The sequence below is a fragment of the Nicotiana sylvestris genome, chromosome 3 (assembly GCF_000393655.2).
Source record: "Nicotiana sylvestris chromosome 3, ASM39365v2, whole genome shotgun sequence".
Taxonomy (NCBI): domain Eukaryota; kingdom Viridiplantae; phylum Streptophyta; class Magnoliopsida; order Solanales; family Solanaceae; genus Nicotiana; species Nicotiana sylvestris.
Genome location: NC_091059.1, coordinates 33,299,243 through 33,314,821, shown reverse-complemented (window position 1 = coordinate 33,314,821; position 15,579 = coordinate 33,299,243).

Below are 15,579 nucleotides of genomic sequence, written 5' to 3'. Positions count from 1 at the left end.
AACCGAACCTTTGCTTCAAAAGTTTCCTACATATCCCTGGCTAAAAGGGAATCAGGTTAATATAGTTCGGGAAGTTTTGGTAGCTGGGACTACCATGGAACTACAATTTTGTCGGTATTGCTGTTGCATGTTGTTGCTACTACTTTTTGATCTCCTTATTGCACCGTGCCAAAAGAAAACAAGAAGCTAGACTAAACTAAGAATTACAAAATCTTATCTATCTTCCACTTGCTCTGGTTGCCTTGCTTTTTTGTCGGCTTGTGTTTCCTCTGGTGTTTTTCTTTCGAAAACTGTTGGGGATGACACTAGCCTTTTGCCTTTCTGAACACAAGTTTTATCATTCCGCTCTATCTGCTGGGGACACTACTTCCTACATTAAAGCTTGTTATGCTGGGGATTTTTTGTTGTAACCCTCCTCATTGCTGACTTCTGATTTGATCTTGAAATGTATTCCTCTGTTCTGCAGGCGGGGACGCTCCTGACTCCAACTTGCCTTTTGAAAGATGACACAACCTCCATTATCCAGGCGGGATCCTGACTTCTTCAACTTAAAAATATAACAACCTCCGTTCTACAGGCGGGCTCCTGACTTCTCCAACTTCTTGAAAATAATTCAGCCTCCATTCTCCAGGCGGGCTCCTGACTTCATCAGCAACTTTGAAAATAAATCAGCCTCCATTCTCTAGGCGGGCTCCTAACTTCATCAACAACTTAAAAATAATTCTGCCTCCATTCTCCAGGCGGGCTCCTGACTTCATCAACAACTTAAAAATAATTCAGCCTCCATTCTCCAGGCGGGCTCCTGAATTCATCTACAACTTGAAAATAATTCAGCCTCCATCCTCCAGGCAGGCTCCTAACTTCATCAACAACTTGAAAATAATTCAGCCTCCATTTTCCAGGCTGGCTCCTGACTTCATCAACAACTTGAAAATAATTCAGCCTCCATTCTCCAGGCGGGCTCCTGACTTCATCAGCAACTTTGAAAATAAATCAGCCTCCATTCTCCAGGCGGGCTCCTGATTCCAACAACTTAAAAATAATTCAACCTCCATTCTCCAGGCGAGCTCCTGACTTCATCAGCAACTTTGAAAATATATCAGCCTCCATTCTCCAGGCGGGCTCCTGACTCCTTTAACTTGAATCATCTTCTTTCAACTGCTTCCCTCAAAACTGGTGTCTTATTCCTCCAAAAACTGCTGGGGACAACACCGGTGTTTTATTCACAACTATGTTATTTTCCTTCTTCACAGACTACTTCCTTTAAAGTTTGTGCCTTCCTTCCACTTGGAACTACTTTCCTCAAGCTGGTGTTTTCACTTCTCTGAAACCTGCCGGGAATAACACTGCTGGGGAATCATCTTCCTTCTTTAAGACTAGTTACTTTCCTCCCTTTAACAATGGTGGGGATGGTACTGATTCACGGACCACTACCCTTAGAACTTGGATTATCTTGCTTCTTCCAAGATTGCTTTCTTTAAAACTTGTATCGCCTTTTCCCGTATAATGTTGGGGATTTCACTTCCTTCAAAACTTGTGTTATCTTCCATATTCCCCAAGTGGCTATCTGATTTCAAGAAAATTTTCGCAATGAGAGAAAATTTTCTGCCCCAGTTTGATAATCTTCTTTGTGGCCATGTCTTCCTACTGTCAATAATATTTCTTTTCCCTGCTTCAAATCAAAGAAAAACTTGTTAGTTTAAAATGTGGTGAGTGGTCGTGCCACTTCTGCTGGGGATGGTTTTTCCCTTTTTCCTTTCCCTGCTTTGCTACAAAACTTGTTGGGGAGGATATTGTTTGTTGGGGCTGATATTCCTGGATGGTTTTTCGTTTCTCTTCCTTCCCCGCTCTGTGTTGTCCGACCATTGTGGAGCTTGGTCGAGAATCTGTCGGAGTTGTTCCTGTATCTCACAAATCTGTTGGGGATCCTCTTGGAATTTGATCCATCTTTTTAACTGTTGTTCTTTCTATTTTTCTCCGTCTTCCCCTAGAAATTTGGTCCTCTTGGGATCTAGACCCATTCGTCATTTGGTCTTGCGACAAACTTCTTTTCGTTTTGTCTCCTTATCTTTGGCCTGTCCTATTCGCATTTTGCTTTACACCATTTTGGCCACTGGTAGTAAGCTCTGAAAATCCTTTTCAAAAACAAACTGCTGGGGAGGTAAAGTCTTTAAACCAAGAAATGAAAAATGATGATTTCAAAAAAATAGAAAAAGAAGAAGTCTTTCTGAACAAATGCTGGGGAAAAAAGAAAGAAAAGAACTTATCTGAATGATATAACCAATCCCAACGATCATGTTGTGCATTCCGGACTAATCAACCCAGTCTATTCGTATCAATCAATCTTTCAGACAGCTTCATCTTGCTGGGTATAAATAAATACTCATCTCTTTGCCAAATGTGGACCCTTTCCGCCACTCTTGTCTTAGCGCCTCATAGTGCCCTTCGAGGGGTTTTCACTAATAAGACTCTCTCATTTCTCTCAACTCTCGTCGCCTCATGGTGCCTGTGAAGGTTTTCACCGATAAGACTCTCTCATTTTATTTCTCTCATCTTTCGTCACCTTATGGTGCCTGTGAAGGTTTTCACCGATAAGACTCTCTCATTTATTTTATTTTTTCAGCTGGGGATTGGAATGCTGCCGATATGACTCTCTTTGCTGGGAATTCTTTTGGCTATCAATTCATTTCCAGTTTATGATCTTCTTCTTTATTGAGGATCAGAGTGTTATTCCCGGCTTCCATTTGCATTGACTTGGCACTTCTCAGATACTGATCGGGAGGTCTTTTTTGGACATCAATATGGGTTTTTGTGTATGGTTAAAAAGGAAAAGGGGTATCAAAAAGCTCAAAATAATTTTGATGGGTAAAACAGTACAACTCTTGGAATCAAACTTTCTTACCAAAATTACAAACACAAACTTCTGCCCCAGTTTTCTTGCTCGGGGATTTTTATTTTGTTACACTATGTTACATTATGCACACTATGTTACATTATGACCGAACCGTCAGGCGCCTATGTATCCTTCTTTGAGGAATCAGGTCAATCGTAGTTCCCAATTCCTTTGTTTTTTTGTGACTTTTCTTTTGTCTTTATTATCATTATTTTTTTCTCTTCTCTTTTTCTTTAATTTTCATTACTAATTCCAAAAGAGGGGTATGAAAGAATAAATAAGGCTCAAAAGGGGAAGCAAAGGTTAAAGTGTTTGGATAGAAGAAAGAATTGTCTCCGTTATTTCATTCTCCGATAAATGCTAAGTACAAACAGACAACAATTACAATTACAAGAAATCATATATAATATCTCTTAACTGCGTCAGAATTGATAGCCATGTAGACGCATTTCCCCTCGATATCTGTTAAACATAAAGCGCCATTGGACAACACTCTGGTTATAATGAATGGCCCTTGCCAATTCGGGGCGAACTTGCCTTTTGCTTCGGCTTGTTGTGGCAGGATTCGTTTCAATACCTGCTGCCCCACCTCAAATTTTCTGGGGCGCACCTTCTTGTTATAGGCTCTCGCCATTCACTTTTGATATAACTGGCCATGACACACAGCTGGCAATCTCTTTTCATCAATCAAGTTCAACTGCTCCAAACGGGTTTTGACCCACTCGTCATCATCAATCTCAGCCTCAGCGACAATCCGAAGGGATGGAATTTCAACTTCTGCCGGTATTACTGCTTCAGTTCCATATACCAACAAATAAGGGGTTGCACCTACTGAAGTCCGAACGGTAGTGCGATAACCCAACAATGCAAATGGTAATTTCTCATGCCATTGCCTGGATCCTTCTACCATCTTCCTCAGTATCTTCTTGATGTTCTTGTTGGCTACTTCAACTGCTCCATTCGCCTTGGGACGATATGGTGTGGAATTACGGTGTGTAATCTTAAACTGTTGACATACTTCTTTCATCAAATTGCTGTTAAGATTAGCACCATTATCCGTGATGATCACTTTTGGGACCCCAAATCTACAGATGATATGGGAGTGAACAAAATCCACCACTGCCTTCTTGGTTACTAACTTGAAAGTTTTAGCTTCAACCCACTTAGTGAAATAGTCGATGGTCACCAGAATGAACCTATGACCGTTGGTATCTTCCGGCTCAATAGTTCCAATGACATCCATGCCCCAGGCAACAAATGGCCATGGAGCTGACATTGTATGCAATTCTGTCGGCGGAGAATGAATCAAATCTCCGTGTATCTGACATTGATGGCATTTCCACACGAAATTGATGCAATCACGCTCCATAGTGAGCCAATAATACCATGCTCGAAGAATCTTCTTTTCCAATACATATCCGCTCATATGTGGCCCACAAACTCCAGCATGTACCTCTGTCATAAATGTCGTGGCTTGACTGGCATCTATACATCTCAGCAATCCCAAATCTGGGGTTCTTTTGTACAACACTCCACTGAGGAAGAATCCACTTGACAATCGCTGAATGGCTCTTTTTTGATCTCCGGTGGCCTGCTCCGGGTATATCCCCATCCTGAGGTACTCCTTGAGGTCATAAAACCATGGCTCGCCATCCACTTCTTCCTCTATCATGTTGCAATAGGCATGCTGATCACGAACCTGGATGTGCAACGGGTCAACATGAATTTTGTCTAGGTGATGCAACATTGATTCTAAAGTGGCCAATGCATCGGCAACCTTATTGTGAACTCTTGGGATGTGTCTGAACTCCACTGATCGAAATCGCTTGCTCAGATCGTGCAAACATTGTCGATATGGTATGAGCTTCAAATCCTGTGTTTCCCATTCACCGTGAATTTGATGTACCAGGAGGTCCGAGTCTCCCAAGACCAAAACGTCCTGGACATCCATGTCTGCAGCTAGTCGCAGACCCAAAATGCATGCCTCATACTCAGCCATGTTGTTGGTACAATAGAAACGTAGCTGAGCTGTAACAGGATAATGACGTCCTGGTTCAGAAATAAGTATCGCTCTTATTCCAACACCCTTCGCATTTGCGGCTCCATCAAAGAAAATCTTCCAACCTGGTTCCTCATGTAATTCCAACTCATCTATATGCATTACTTCCTCGTCAGGAAAATACGTCCTCAAGGGCTCGTATTCTTCATCAACAGGACTCTCAGCCAAGTGATCGGCCAGCGCTTGGGCTTTCATGGTCGTCCTCGTCACATAGACGATGTCAAACTCTGTGAGTAATATTTGCCATTTTGCTAACCTCCCTGTGGGCATAGGCTTCTGGAAAATATACTTTAGTGGATCCAAGCGGGAAATGAGATAAGTAGTATATGAGGACAAATAATGCTTCAATTTCTGGGCCACCCAAGTTAGGGCGCAACATGTCTTCTCGAGTTGAGTGTACTTAACCTCATATACTGTAAACTTCTTGCTGAGATAATAGATGGGTTGCTCCTTCCTTCCTGTAATGTCGTGTTGCCCCAACACGCAGCCAAACGAATTCTCCAGGACCATTAGATAAAGGATTAACGGTCTCCCCGGCTCAGGTGGAACCAACACAGGTGGATTTGATAAACATCCTTTGATCTGGTCAAATGCCTCCTGACATTCTATCGTCCATTCTATCGCAGCATCTTTCTTCAGTAACCGAAAGATGGGTTCACAGGTTGCTGTGAGTTGTGCAATAAACCTGCTAATGTAATTCAACCTTCCCAACAGACTCATTACTTCTGTCTTATTCTTCGGCGGTGGCAAATCTTGGATAAATTTGATCTTTGACGGGTCCAGTTCAATACCTCGCCGACTGACGATGAATCCCAACAGCTTTCCAGATGGAACTCCAAATGCACATTTAGCCGGGTTGAGCTTAATATCGTACTTTCGAAGCCTTTGGAAAAACTTCTTTAAGTCTGCTACGTGGTTTTCCTGATGCTTGGATTTTATGATCACATCGTCCACTTACACCTCAATTTCTTTATGGATCATGTCATGAAACACAGTAGTCATTGCTCTCATGTACGTTGACCCAACATTCTTCAAACCAAATGGCATTACCCGGTAGCAATAAGTTCTGCATGGCGTAATGAATGTCGTCTTTTCCGCATCTTCTTCATCCATCAGAATAAGATGATACCCAGCATAGCAATCTACAAAAGATCCGATCTCACGTCCGGCACAATTGTCGATCAAGATATGGATGTTGGGTAAAGGAAATTTGTCCTTTGGGTTTGCCCTGTTCAGATTGCGGTAATCGACACACACCCTGATCTTCCCATCTTTCTTCGGCACCGGCACCACATTAGCCAACAATTAGGATATCGAGTGACCCAAATAACCTTAGCTTGTAGCTGCTTGGTTACTTATTCTTTAATCTTCACACTCATGTCTGTTTTAAACTTCCTCAATTTCTGCTTGACAAGAGGGCATGCCGGGTCAGTGGGCAATTTATGAACCACTAAATCCGTGCTTAACCCCGGCATGTCATCATACGACCATGCAAAAACATCTTTGAACTCAATAAGTGTTTTGATTAATTCTTCCCTGATATTTGGTGCAATGTGGATGCTTATTTTAGTTTCCCTGATATCGACTGCATCCCCTAAATTGATGGCTTCTGTGTCATTTAAGTTGGGCCTGGATTTTTCTTCAAACTGGCTTAGCTCTCTGTTTATTTCTTCGAAGGCTTCATCCCCATCGTATTCCGATTCATTATCATAATAGACCTCTTGTATAGTTAGTTCGGAATCAGATTGATCTTTTAGACTAGTTTGAAGATCTGTTGTGCATGTCATGTCGTTAAGACCAGTATAAAAAGAACTGTTCAGAAAAAGAAACGAAAGAAACAACAATTAAAAATAAAATAAGGAATGAAGAAGAAACTTTTCATTTTATTGAACTATGGGATGACAAGGTTTCACACTTTGTTGAGCAATAATAAAAATAAAAAGGAATCTGAATTACAACCCTGGAATAATCCAGAAAACAAGAAGGAAAATCAGAGCCAACTACCAGGACTCCCTCCAAGTAGGAAGAGGAGTAGTTGTCCAATTGTTGACATTGGCCCTAGGCCCCACAAACTGTATGTCTGCCTTACTGGAACCCTCTCCAGCTTCTATATGTTGACATCTGTGAACATTCTTTCAAAGCCCTTATTCAAATCTCCATCTGGCCCGATCAGGGGTCCGAGAACTTCCGGGACCGGCAACTTCTTGAACCCTGCTTTGACAAATGATCTGGATAGGCGCGGGATTGGCTTAGGAAGGACCCATACTCTTTTCTTCAACTTGCAGGCCCGCTTTACATCCGCTGCGGTAGGCTTGAATCCCAACCCAAAAGTATCCAGGTTCTTGGGCAAAGAAACTGGCTGGACCATTCCCTGCAGATCAATCCCCAGACCTTTTTCCTGGTACAAACCCGTTGTTCAACATCTCTGAGGCTATCATGAAGGTTGCAGCTGTGATTCTGGGAAGTGGAAGGCCCCCACCCTCAGGAATTTTGTCTACTGAGACTGCGTCAAAAACCTGATAAACCCATGGGCCCTTGTCATCATCGGTTTCTATGAAGGGTACAATGGCATCACTGACGGCATGTGTGCCGTCCTCCCCGTGTACCACAATCTCTTGTCTATCCCATTCAAATTTGACCATCTGATGCAGTGTAGAAGGCACTGCTTTGGCTGCGTGGATCCAGGGTCGTCCCAACAGAAGATTATACGACACCGCCACATCTATCACTTGAAATTCCATGGTGAACTCGACTAGACCAATGGTTAATTCCAGTACGATATCACCCACTATGTCAGTACTGCCCCCATCAAAACCTCGGACGCAGACGCTGTTCTTGTGGATCCTATCATCATCAACCTTTAGTTTGTTCAGAGTGTCCAATGGACAGATATTGGCACTTGACCCATTATCGATTAGTACTCGAGTGACCACCGAGTTTTCGTATTTCACAGTCAGGTAGAGTGCTCTGTTGTGTTCTGTACCCTTTACTGGTAACTCATCGTCAGAGAATGTCACTCGGTTTACCTCAAAGATCTTGTGCACTATTTTCTCCAAATGGTTCACTGAGAGCTTGTCCGGGACATGGGCTTCGTTCAGAATCTTCATTAAGGCCTGACAATGATCGCTTGAATGGATCAACAAGGATAGCAACGAAATCTGGGTTGGGGTCTTCCTTAACTGCTCTATAATTGAGTAGTCTTGTACCTTCATCTTCTTCAAAAGCTCCTCTGCTTCTTCCTCCATCACTGGCTTCTTTATTGTTACAGGATTGGTCCTTCTCAATTCTGCGGGAACAAAACACCTTCCCGAACGAGTTAACCCCTAGGCCTCGCATACTTCTTCCACAACCTCTTTCCCCTTATGCATCACTGTCACTTGATTGTAGCTCCGTGGCACAACTTTCTCATCTGTTAATTGGCAACTGCATTACTGGCCTGATAACAACTGGTTCTACGTGGACCCCCTTCACCACCAACACTGGTGTGCTTGATACTCCCTGCAGCACTGCCTTGACTGTCTCTGGCTTCTTCGCAGCAACAGACGAACCTTTCCCCACTACCACAAATGGCTTGTCATCTACCTTTCCCAATTGTACCACTGCCTTTCCACCAGTCGACTTTTCGATTGGACTGGCACGAATCATCATTACCGTTTGTGAGGGTGTTTTAGGTTTCCCTCCTTCGTGCACTAGTTCGATCATGTGGGCCTCATGGTGCATTGGTAATGGGTTTTCATTGATGTTGGGTGCCTCTGGTGCCTGAACCTCGATCCTATTTGTGTCAATAAGATCTTGTACAACAGTCTTCAACTTCCAACACTTCTCAGTATCATGCCCGGGAGCCCCCGAACAATATTCACAGCTTACTGAGTGGTCCAGATTTTTGGGAAGGGGATTTGGCAATTTGGGTTCAACAGAACTTAATAGGCCTAACTGCCTCAACTTGTGGAACAGAGTAGTATAGGTTTCTCCCAGCGGAGTGAATGTTCTCGGCCTCTGCATCCTTTCATTCTTGAAAGCCTGATTTCCGCGGAAACTTGGCCCTAAAGGATTCCTGTAGGCCCTTGGTGGTGGATATGTATTTTGTGGAGGTGGATATGTGTTTTGTAGAGGTGGATATGTGTTTTGTGGAGGTGGATATGTGTTTTGTGGAGGTGGATATGTATGTTGGGGAGCCGGCGCACGCCATTGCGGGCGAGCCGGAGGCTGGGTGTAAGTTTGGGCGTGATGGACGAAGAAATGTGGCTCTTGTGATGGATAATAGGGTTGTGGAGGGTTGTATGGATTGTGTGGATAGTTTGGGTAATGGGGTCTGGGTTGGTAGCGAGAAGAAGGACCTCTGGATTTGAACCAAGTACCTGCTTCGACTGTTGCAACCTTCTCTCTCTTCTTTTTCCCGAGCGCACCTCCCGTGCCGCTTTGGATAGCCTGATTTGTGGCCTTGATCGCCGAATAACTCATTATCTTGTTGGACCTGAGTCCCTCTTCAACCATGCCGCCCATTTTTACTACTTCATTGAAAGATTTATCAACTGACGTCACCAGGTGACCAAAGTAAGTTGGCTCCAAAGTTTGTAAGAAGTAGTCCACCATTTCACCTTCCCTCATTGGTGGATCGACTCTTGCTGGTTGTTCTCTCCAACGGAATCCGAATTCCCTGAAGCTCTCTCCAGGATTTTTCTCAAGCTTTAACAGTGTAAGACGGCCGGGGACGATCTCAAGGTTATACTGGAAATGTCCTGCAAATGCTTGTGCTAGATCGTCCCAGGTATACCACCTGCTAGGATCCTGCCTCGTATACCATTCTAATGTGGACCCGCTTCTTAAACTTTGACCGAAATAGGCTATCAACAGCTCATCCTTTCCACCTGCCCCTCTCATCTTACTACAGAAACCTCGTAGATGTGCCATGGGAACACCATGTCCCTCATATAGATCAAACTTTGGCATCTTAAAACCTACCGGCAATTGAACATCGGGGAAGGGACACAGATCTTTATAGGACACACTGCTGCCCAATCCATGCATATTCCTGAAGGATTGCTCCAGGATTTTCACTTTACGGAGCACTTCGTCCTGCTCCGAATTCTTAGCTGGCCTCTCAGTTTCTGTCGGGAGCTGAAGGTGAGGGGTGTAAGTGTATGGCTCGGGTGCTTTGAAGGTGAGTTCAGGAGGATAGTATTGATTGTCGTGAACCTGAAACACTGGTTCATCGGATGATTTTTGCAATATGGCGGGTGGAGGTACCACGAAAACAGGAACAACTAGTGGTGGAGGGTTTTGTTTGGGTGGTGAAGCTTGGGGATTATAGGAAGTTTCCCCTTGATAGTATTGGGCAATGGGGAAGCTCGTTGATTGACCAGTGGAAGGGTGTTCCGGAGTTCGAGCTGGTGAAAGGGTAGGAGTAGGGGGAAGTATTGGTGGTGTTTGTCCCTTAGCCCAGGCTAGGTGCATCCCAGCTATCTCTTGTCTCAACCTGTCTACTTTCTCCTTCATCATTTGCATCTCTGTCTTTTCCTCCTCAACACTTTTGTCCGAACCAGACATACTTTCCGGAATGGGCCCTTTTGATCTTGTATGGTAATGGTAATCTGCCAGAATGTTCTAACGAGCTAACTGTTTTGAAATCTCTTTCTCTGATATAAACAACAGACTTGTTAGCGTTAGAATTTAACACATATTGCAATTTTACATTGGGGAATGCAATGTTCCTAGGCAGTTTAACCATTTCTAACATGTCTTTGCTTCGACTGCACGCGTCATTACGGCTTATGTCCTTTCTTTTATTCATTTTGCCTTTTCTTTTTATCTTTTAGTGGTGGTCGAATCTTATGTGGATTGCCTACGTATCATGTCCCCACATGAATCAGATCGGGCGAAGTTCTGCCATAAGTAAAAATAAAGACACAATTTTGCATTTTATTACCAAAATATGCTATTACAAGCTACTTATTTGAAAAAAAACAAACGAAATACAGACTCCACACTATTAACATTATTTGATATGAAAAGAGAACAGAGAGGTAGACAACAGACTTTTAAAAACAAACAAGTGCATACTTGAACTAGGGATACATTAAGGCCTTGAATTTTGGTGCCCGCGAGGCATCGTTCGGCCTTTCCGCGGGTTTTGGTGCCAGGCCTCTTTGCAAGCTTTTTAATTCCTCCATGATCCGGTGGACATAACCCATGACTGAGGCAAAAAGGGTATCACAGGGCATTTCCTCAAATGTTAAGCACTTCGTGGTGATGTAGCGCCCAATCTCATCGATCCTACCCCTGATTCTATCCCTTTCCATACACAGCTGTTCTATTTGTTGATTCTTTAATCCCAATACTTGAGTGTTGTCAACGACCTGATCTTGGAACCTCTCCATTTGTTCTTCCATTCGGGCTATTGAATCATAGCAGCGCTTCCTGTCCGTTCTAGCATCTCGGGCTTGTTTAAAGACCCGATCTGTGAGAGTGGAATTTGTTTCTCTTAATATTGCGATGATCCCTTCATAATCCCTTCTCACTTGCCATAGGTGCTTTTTCTGCGTTGCTGCACCTTTTGCCCATCTGGCCCGCATTCTTGCTATGCTAGCCTTGGATCTTTCCAAGTCTTTTCAGCTTTCAATGACCTGATTCCTTAACCCTGCTATCAACCTTTTATCGGACCGGCTTCTCCGTTGGTTGTCGGCATCCATTATGACTTGTTGGTTTTGAGCTCTAAGGGAGTCATTTTCTTGGGCTGATTTCTTTCTTTCCCCTTCATTGGTCACGGTCTGAATTTCTCTTTCAAATTGAAGATCTATGACCTGTTGCTTCAATTTGCCTATTGTGGCCCTGTATTCTTTTTCCTTCGCCAACCAGTCCCAATGCTCTTGTGAGGACTTGGCAAATTCTTGAAGGTGAGGTCTTTTAGCCGGCCTTCTAGACGACGCTTCCCCTTTGTACCAAGCCTGATATCCAGGTGAAACTTCCCCTTTTGCCCGATTCAGTACACAAGTATTTGCCTCCAAGTATTGACATTGGTTCCAAATCTGGCGGACCCTTGCTTCAGGAAACTGGCCATCGGAACTGATCTCAATCACTTGGGTGCTCAGGTCCTCATCTTTCGGTACTATTTGACACCTCCCAAGCTGCCTCAAAACCCGATACGGCGCATAAGGTTGAATGCTCTTAAGTCCCATCAAGAGAAAATGGGGCCTAGCTGCTGGCATATATATGACTTCGTCGATCGGTAACCATCCCAGTGTCCACTGTATTTGACTGGCGTTGAGGGTCCGGAAATATGAGGTCCATGCCGAGACTCCTTCAGGTAGGCGGACCTCATTAATTCTGGTGTAGAACTCTTCTATGCAGGTTTTCTTAGAAGATCCATGGCTCAGGAACTGGGCTCGGTGACATAGGTGTTCGGTCATCCACATTTGCAATAACAAGTTACACCCTTCAAAAAAATTCTCTCCGGCTTTGCAGGCCGTGAGAGCTCGGAAGATATTAGATACAATCATGGGCGCAAGCGTGCTGTCATCTTGAGTGAGCAAAGTACTGACGACCCCAGCTATCTTTATGTCAATATTCCCGTCTTTTCTTGGGAACACTAAAAGCCCTAAGAAGGTTATCATGAAAGCAACCCGTCTATGTTCATCCCACTTTTGACGGTTACTTTTACTGCACAACTTGTTTTCTGGCTTGTCGAATCCTCCTATGTGGCCGTATCTTTGGTATACGAAGCTCAGAGTGCAAAACCTTTCGCCAAGTCTGGCTTATGGATTGTTCTGACTATCTTTAACGAGTCCAAAAACCGGTGCACCGTTACGGCTCTTGGAGCAACCAGGTATTTACGCCTCAACGGAACCTCAGCACTGCCGATGTACCCTGCTATTTTCTCTAAAGTCGGGGTGAGTTCAAAGTCCGAGAAGTAGAAGACATTGTGCACAGGGTCCCAATAAGTGACCAGTGCCCTTATAATATCCCCTCAAGGCCTGATATCAACAAACCCGTGAGACCTTTCAGATGTTTCTTGACTTCGTCTCGCCCTTCTTTGCTTAAATCATTCCACCATAGCCGCAACTGGAGGGGGATTTTATTCATGATTAAAAAAGGTTCATTTTGAGTCGTGCTCATTCTGCACATTTATTAATGTGATTAAACAAAAGAAAATTTATTTGACTCCAAACGATTTCATTATTTTTCATAAAAGAAAGACCCGATTTTTCGAACACGACCTTTCCGCACTTCACGGACGAAGATTTTAAGGTTGTGTGAGTCAACCGATCAATAATAAAAAAAAAATGACAGAAGTGGCCGTTTATGCAAAGTCAGCCTTCCGGCGTCCCTTTTGGGAACATTCGGCTATTTTGATAAAAACGGCATCACCCGACTCTATGACGAAAAATTAAAATTTTTGACATTTTTTTTTGGTTATTTTTTGCAAAATGGGAGGTTGGACCCGACGAGGGTTGCCTACGTATCTCACGCCCTGCGAGAATCAAACCGGCGTAGTTCGCCCAACATAAACTAAACTTGTAAACAAGACTCCTTTCTTTTGTTTTTTTTTCAAATAAATCAAACTAAAAATGATAATTGTTTTCAAAATTTCGGCAGGGTTTTGACACTACTTGGACATTAGTTTTATTTTTCTAAAAAATAAGTAGTTATCTCCCTACACAGCTATATATTTTTTTTTCACAATTTTTCAAAAATTCCCGATTTCAGAAGCCGGTCAGCATGCAGATCTGAAGCAAATAAATGTGCAAAACAAACAAGATGCAGCAGGATGGTCTTTTTTTCATTTCAGGTTGCTTGTACTAGACGGATCCAACCCCTATGTTGAGTCCCCTAAGTCAAATGCAACATGATGCAAATAAACGTTCCTACTAGGGATCCAGCATGAAGTCAAGTTATTCTAGGTTCAACCTGGGTATATGTTCTAGACAGTGTACCCGAGCGGACAACTCGAGTTGAGGAAGGAGCTCCTTTCCGGGAACCAAAAGGCCAGCCAACTTAGAAACTTTCCGAGCCTCTTTTATTTCAGGGTATGACACTAACATAATAGGGAGTCTCAACCAGTAAGCACATCCCCGGAGGTGAGAAGAGAAGGTTTCGGCACAGTTTATATGTACAGTTCAAATAATATCAAAGTAGTAAAAAGCATCATTTCGCACATTAAATCCAAAAATATAACAAACATCATATAATAAAGAAAGCCAAATACAACAATTATTCTAAGCTCGAATTTCTAACCCTGAACCAGTGGTTCTGGATTTACAGTCCCCAGCAGAGTCGTCAGAGCTGTCACACCTCCTTTTTACCCGCGCCCGCAAAGGTGTAGAGGAGTTTTTCCAATTAAAGTACAATCGAAACGGGATTTATTATTAAAATTCAGAGTCGCCACTTGGGAGATTTATGGTGTCCCAAGTCACCGGTTTTTATCCCGAATCGAGGAAAAGAATGATTTTGTTTAACAGTCCGCGAACCAAAAATCCGAGTAAGGAATTCTGTTAACCCGGGAGAAGGTGTTAGGCATTCCCGAGTTCTGTGGTTCTAGCACAGTCGCTCAATTATCATATTTGGCTTGATTATCTGATTTTTATATAGTTATGAACCTACGTGCAAATTTTAATCCTTTAACCGCTCTTATTATTATTTTTTTACAGAGAATTGCAACGTTGTGAAAATGTATCTCGAACCACGTCACAATCAATGCACCCGTGGTCGTCGACACACTTTAACTCCGTTAAGATTCGGATTTGGGTTACATCAATGTACACCCGCGTTTAAGAAAGTAAATTATTAAAGGCGCGCCTAAAGCGACTAATGCATTATTATTTTTTGAGAAGATCGTGAAATCTTGCTAAAACGGCCCATCCGAAGTCTAATTAATTATTAACCATTTATTGAGGGCCCCGCAGCTTGCGTTTTATTTGGCGAGGCTCGTCTCATTTATTTTTAAAAGAGCAATCCTAAGGTGTCCACATTTTTCTATTTGAGTTTGTCTCTAAAAATAAAAGAAAATAATCCTAGTTAATTACATGCTTGAAAAGTAGTTATTGGATTACAGTAGATGATAACGGTAATTTACACTCGAATTCATAAAAATGGAGAAATGTTTCGTGCCTTTATTCTATAAGTGAACTACTAAAGCTGAATTTACGAAATGCATACAAAATATTCAAATACGTCTAACCATTCTCCAACTTGATTTAAACTAACATTCCTAAAATTGATTTAAACTATTGAATTAATGGCTAGGAAATGTTATCAACACGGATTCGAATATTGGCCTATATGCTGCCTAACGGAATCAAACGCTGCCTATTTAAAATCTGCCTCAAATACAAAAAGAAAACTGGAGATGAAATATGGCAACTAATCCCTTAACTTATTTGTTCATTCTACAAATTACATATTTAATTACATGGAATCTGTAATTGACAACAACAAACTATAGTTTGAAAACCAAACAATTCCAGTTAAATACAAGACTACGTCATGCATTCCAATTGAGCTATAAAATAAACTATATAAATACACTTATCTTATTAAACTATAGATACAACACTAATTCATCAAAACACCCTAGCATTTCATTTTTTTACTTTCACATCTCACAGCCACATCAGTATCGATTCGAAAGTGT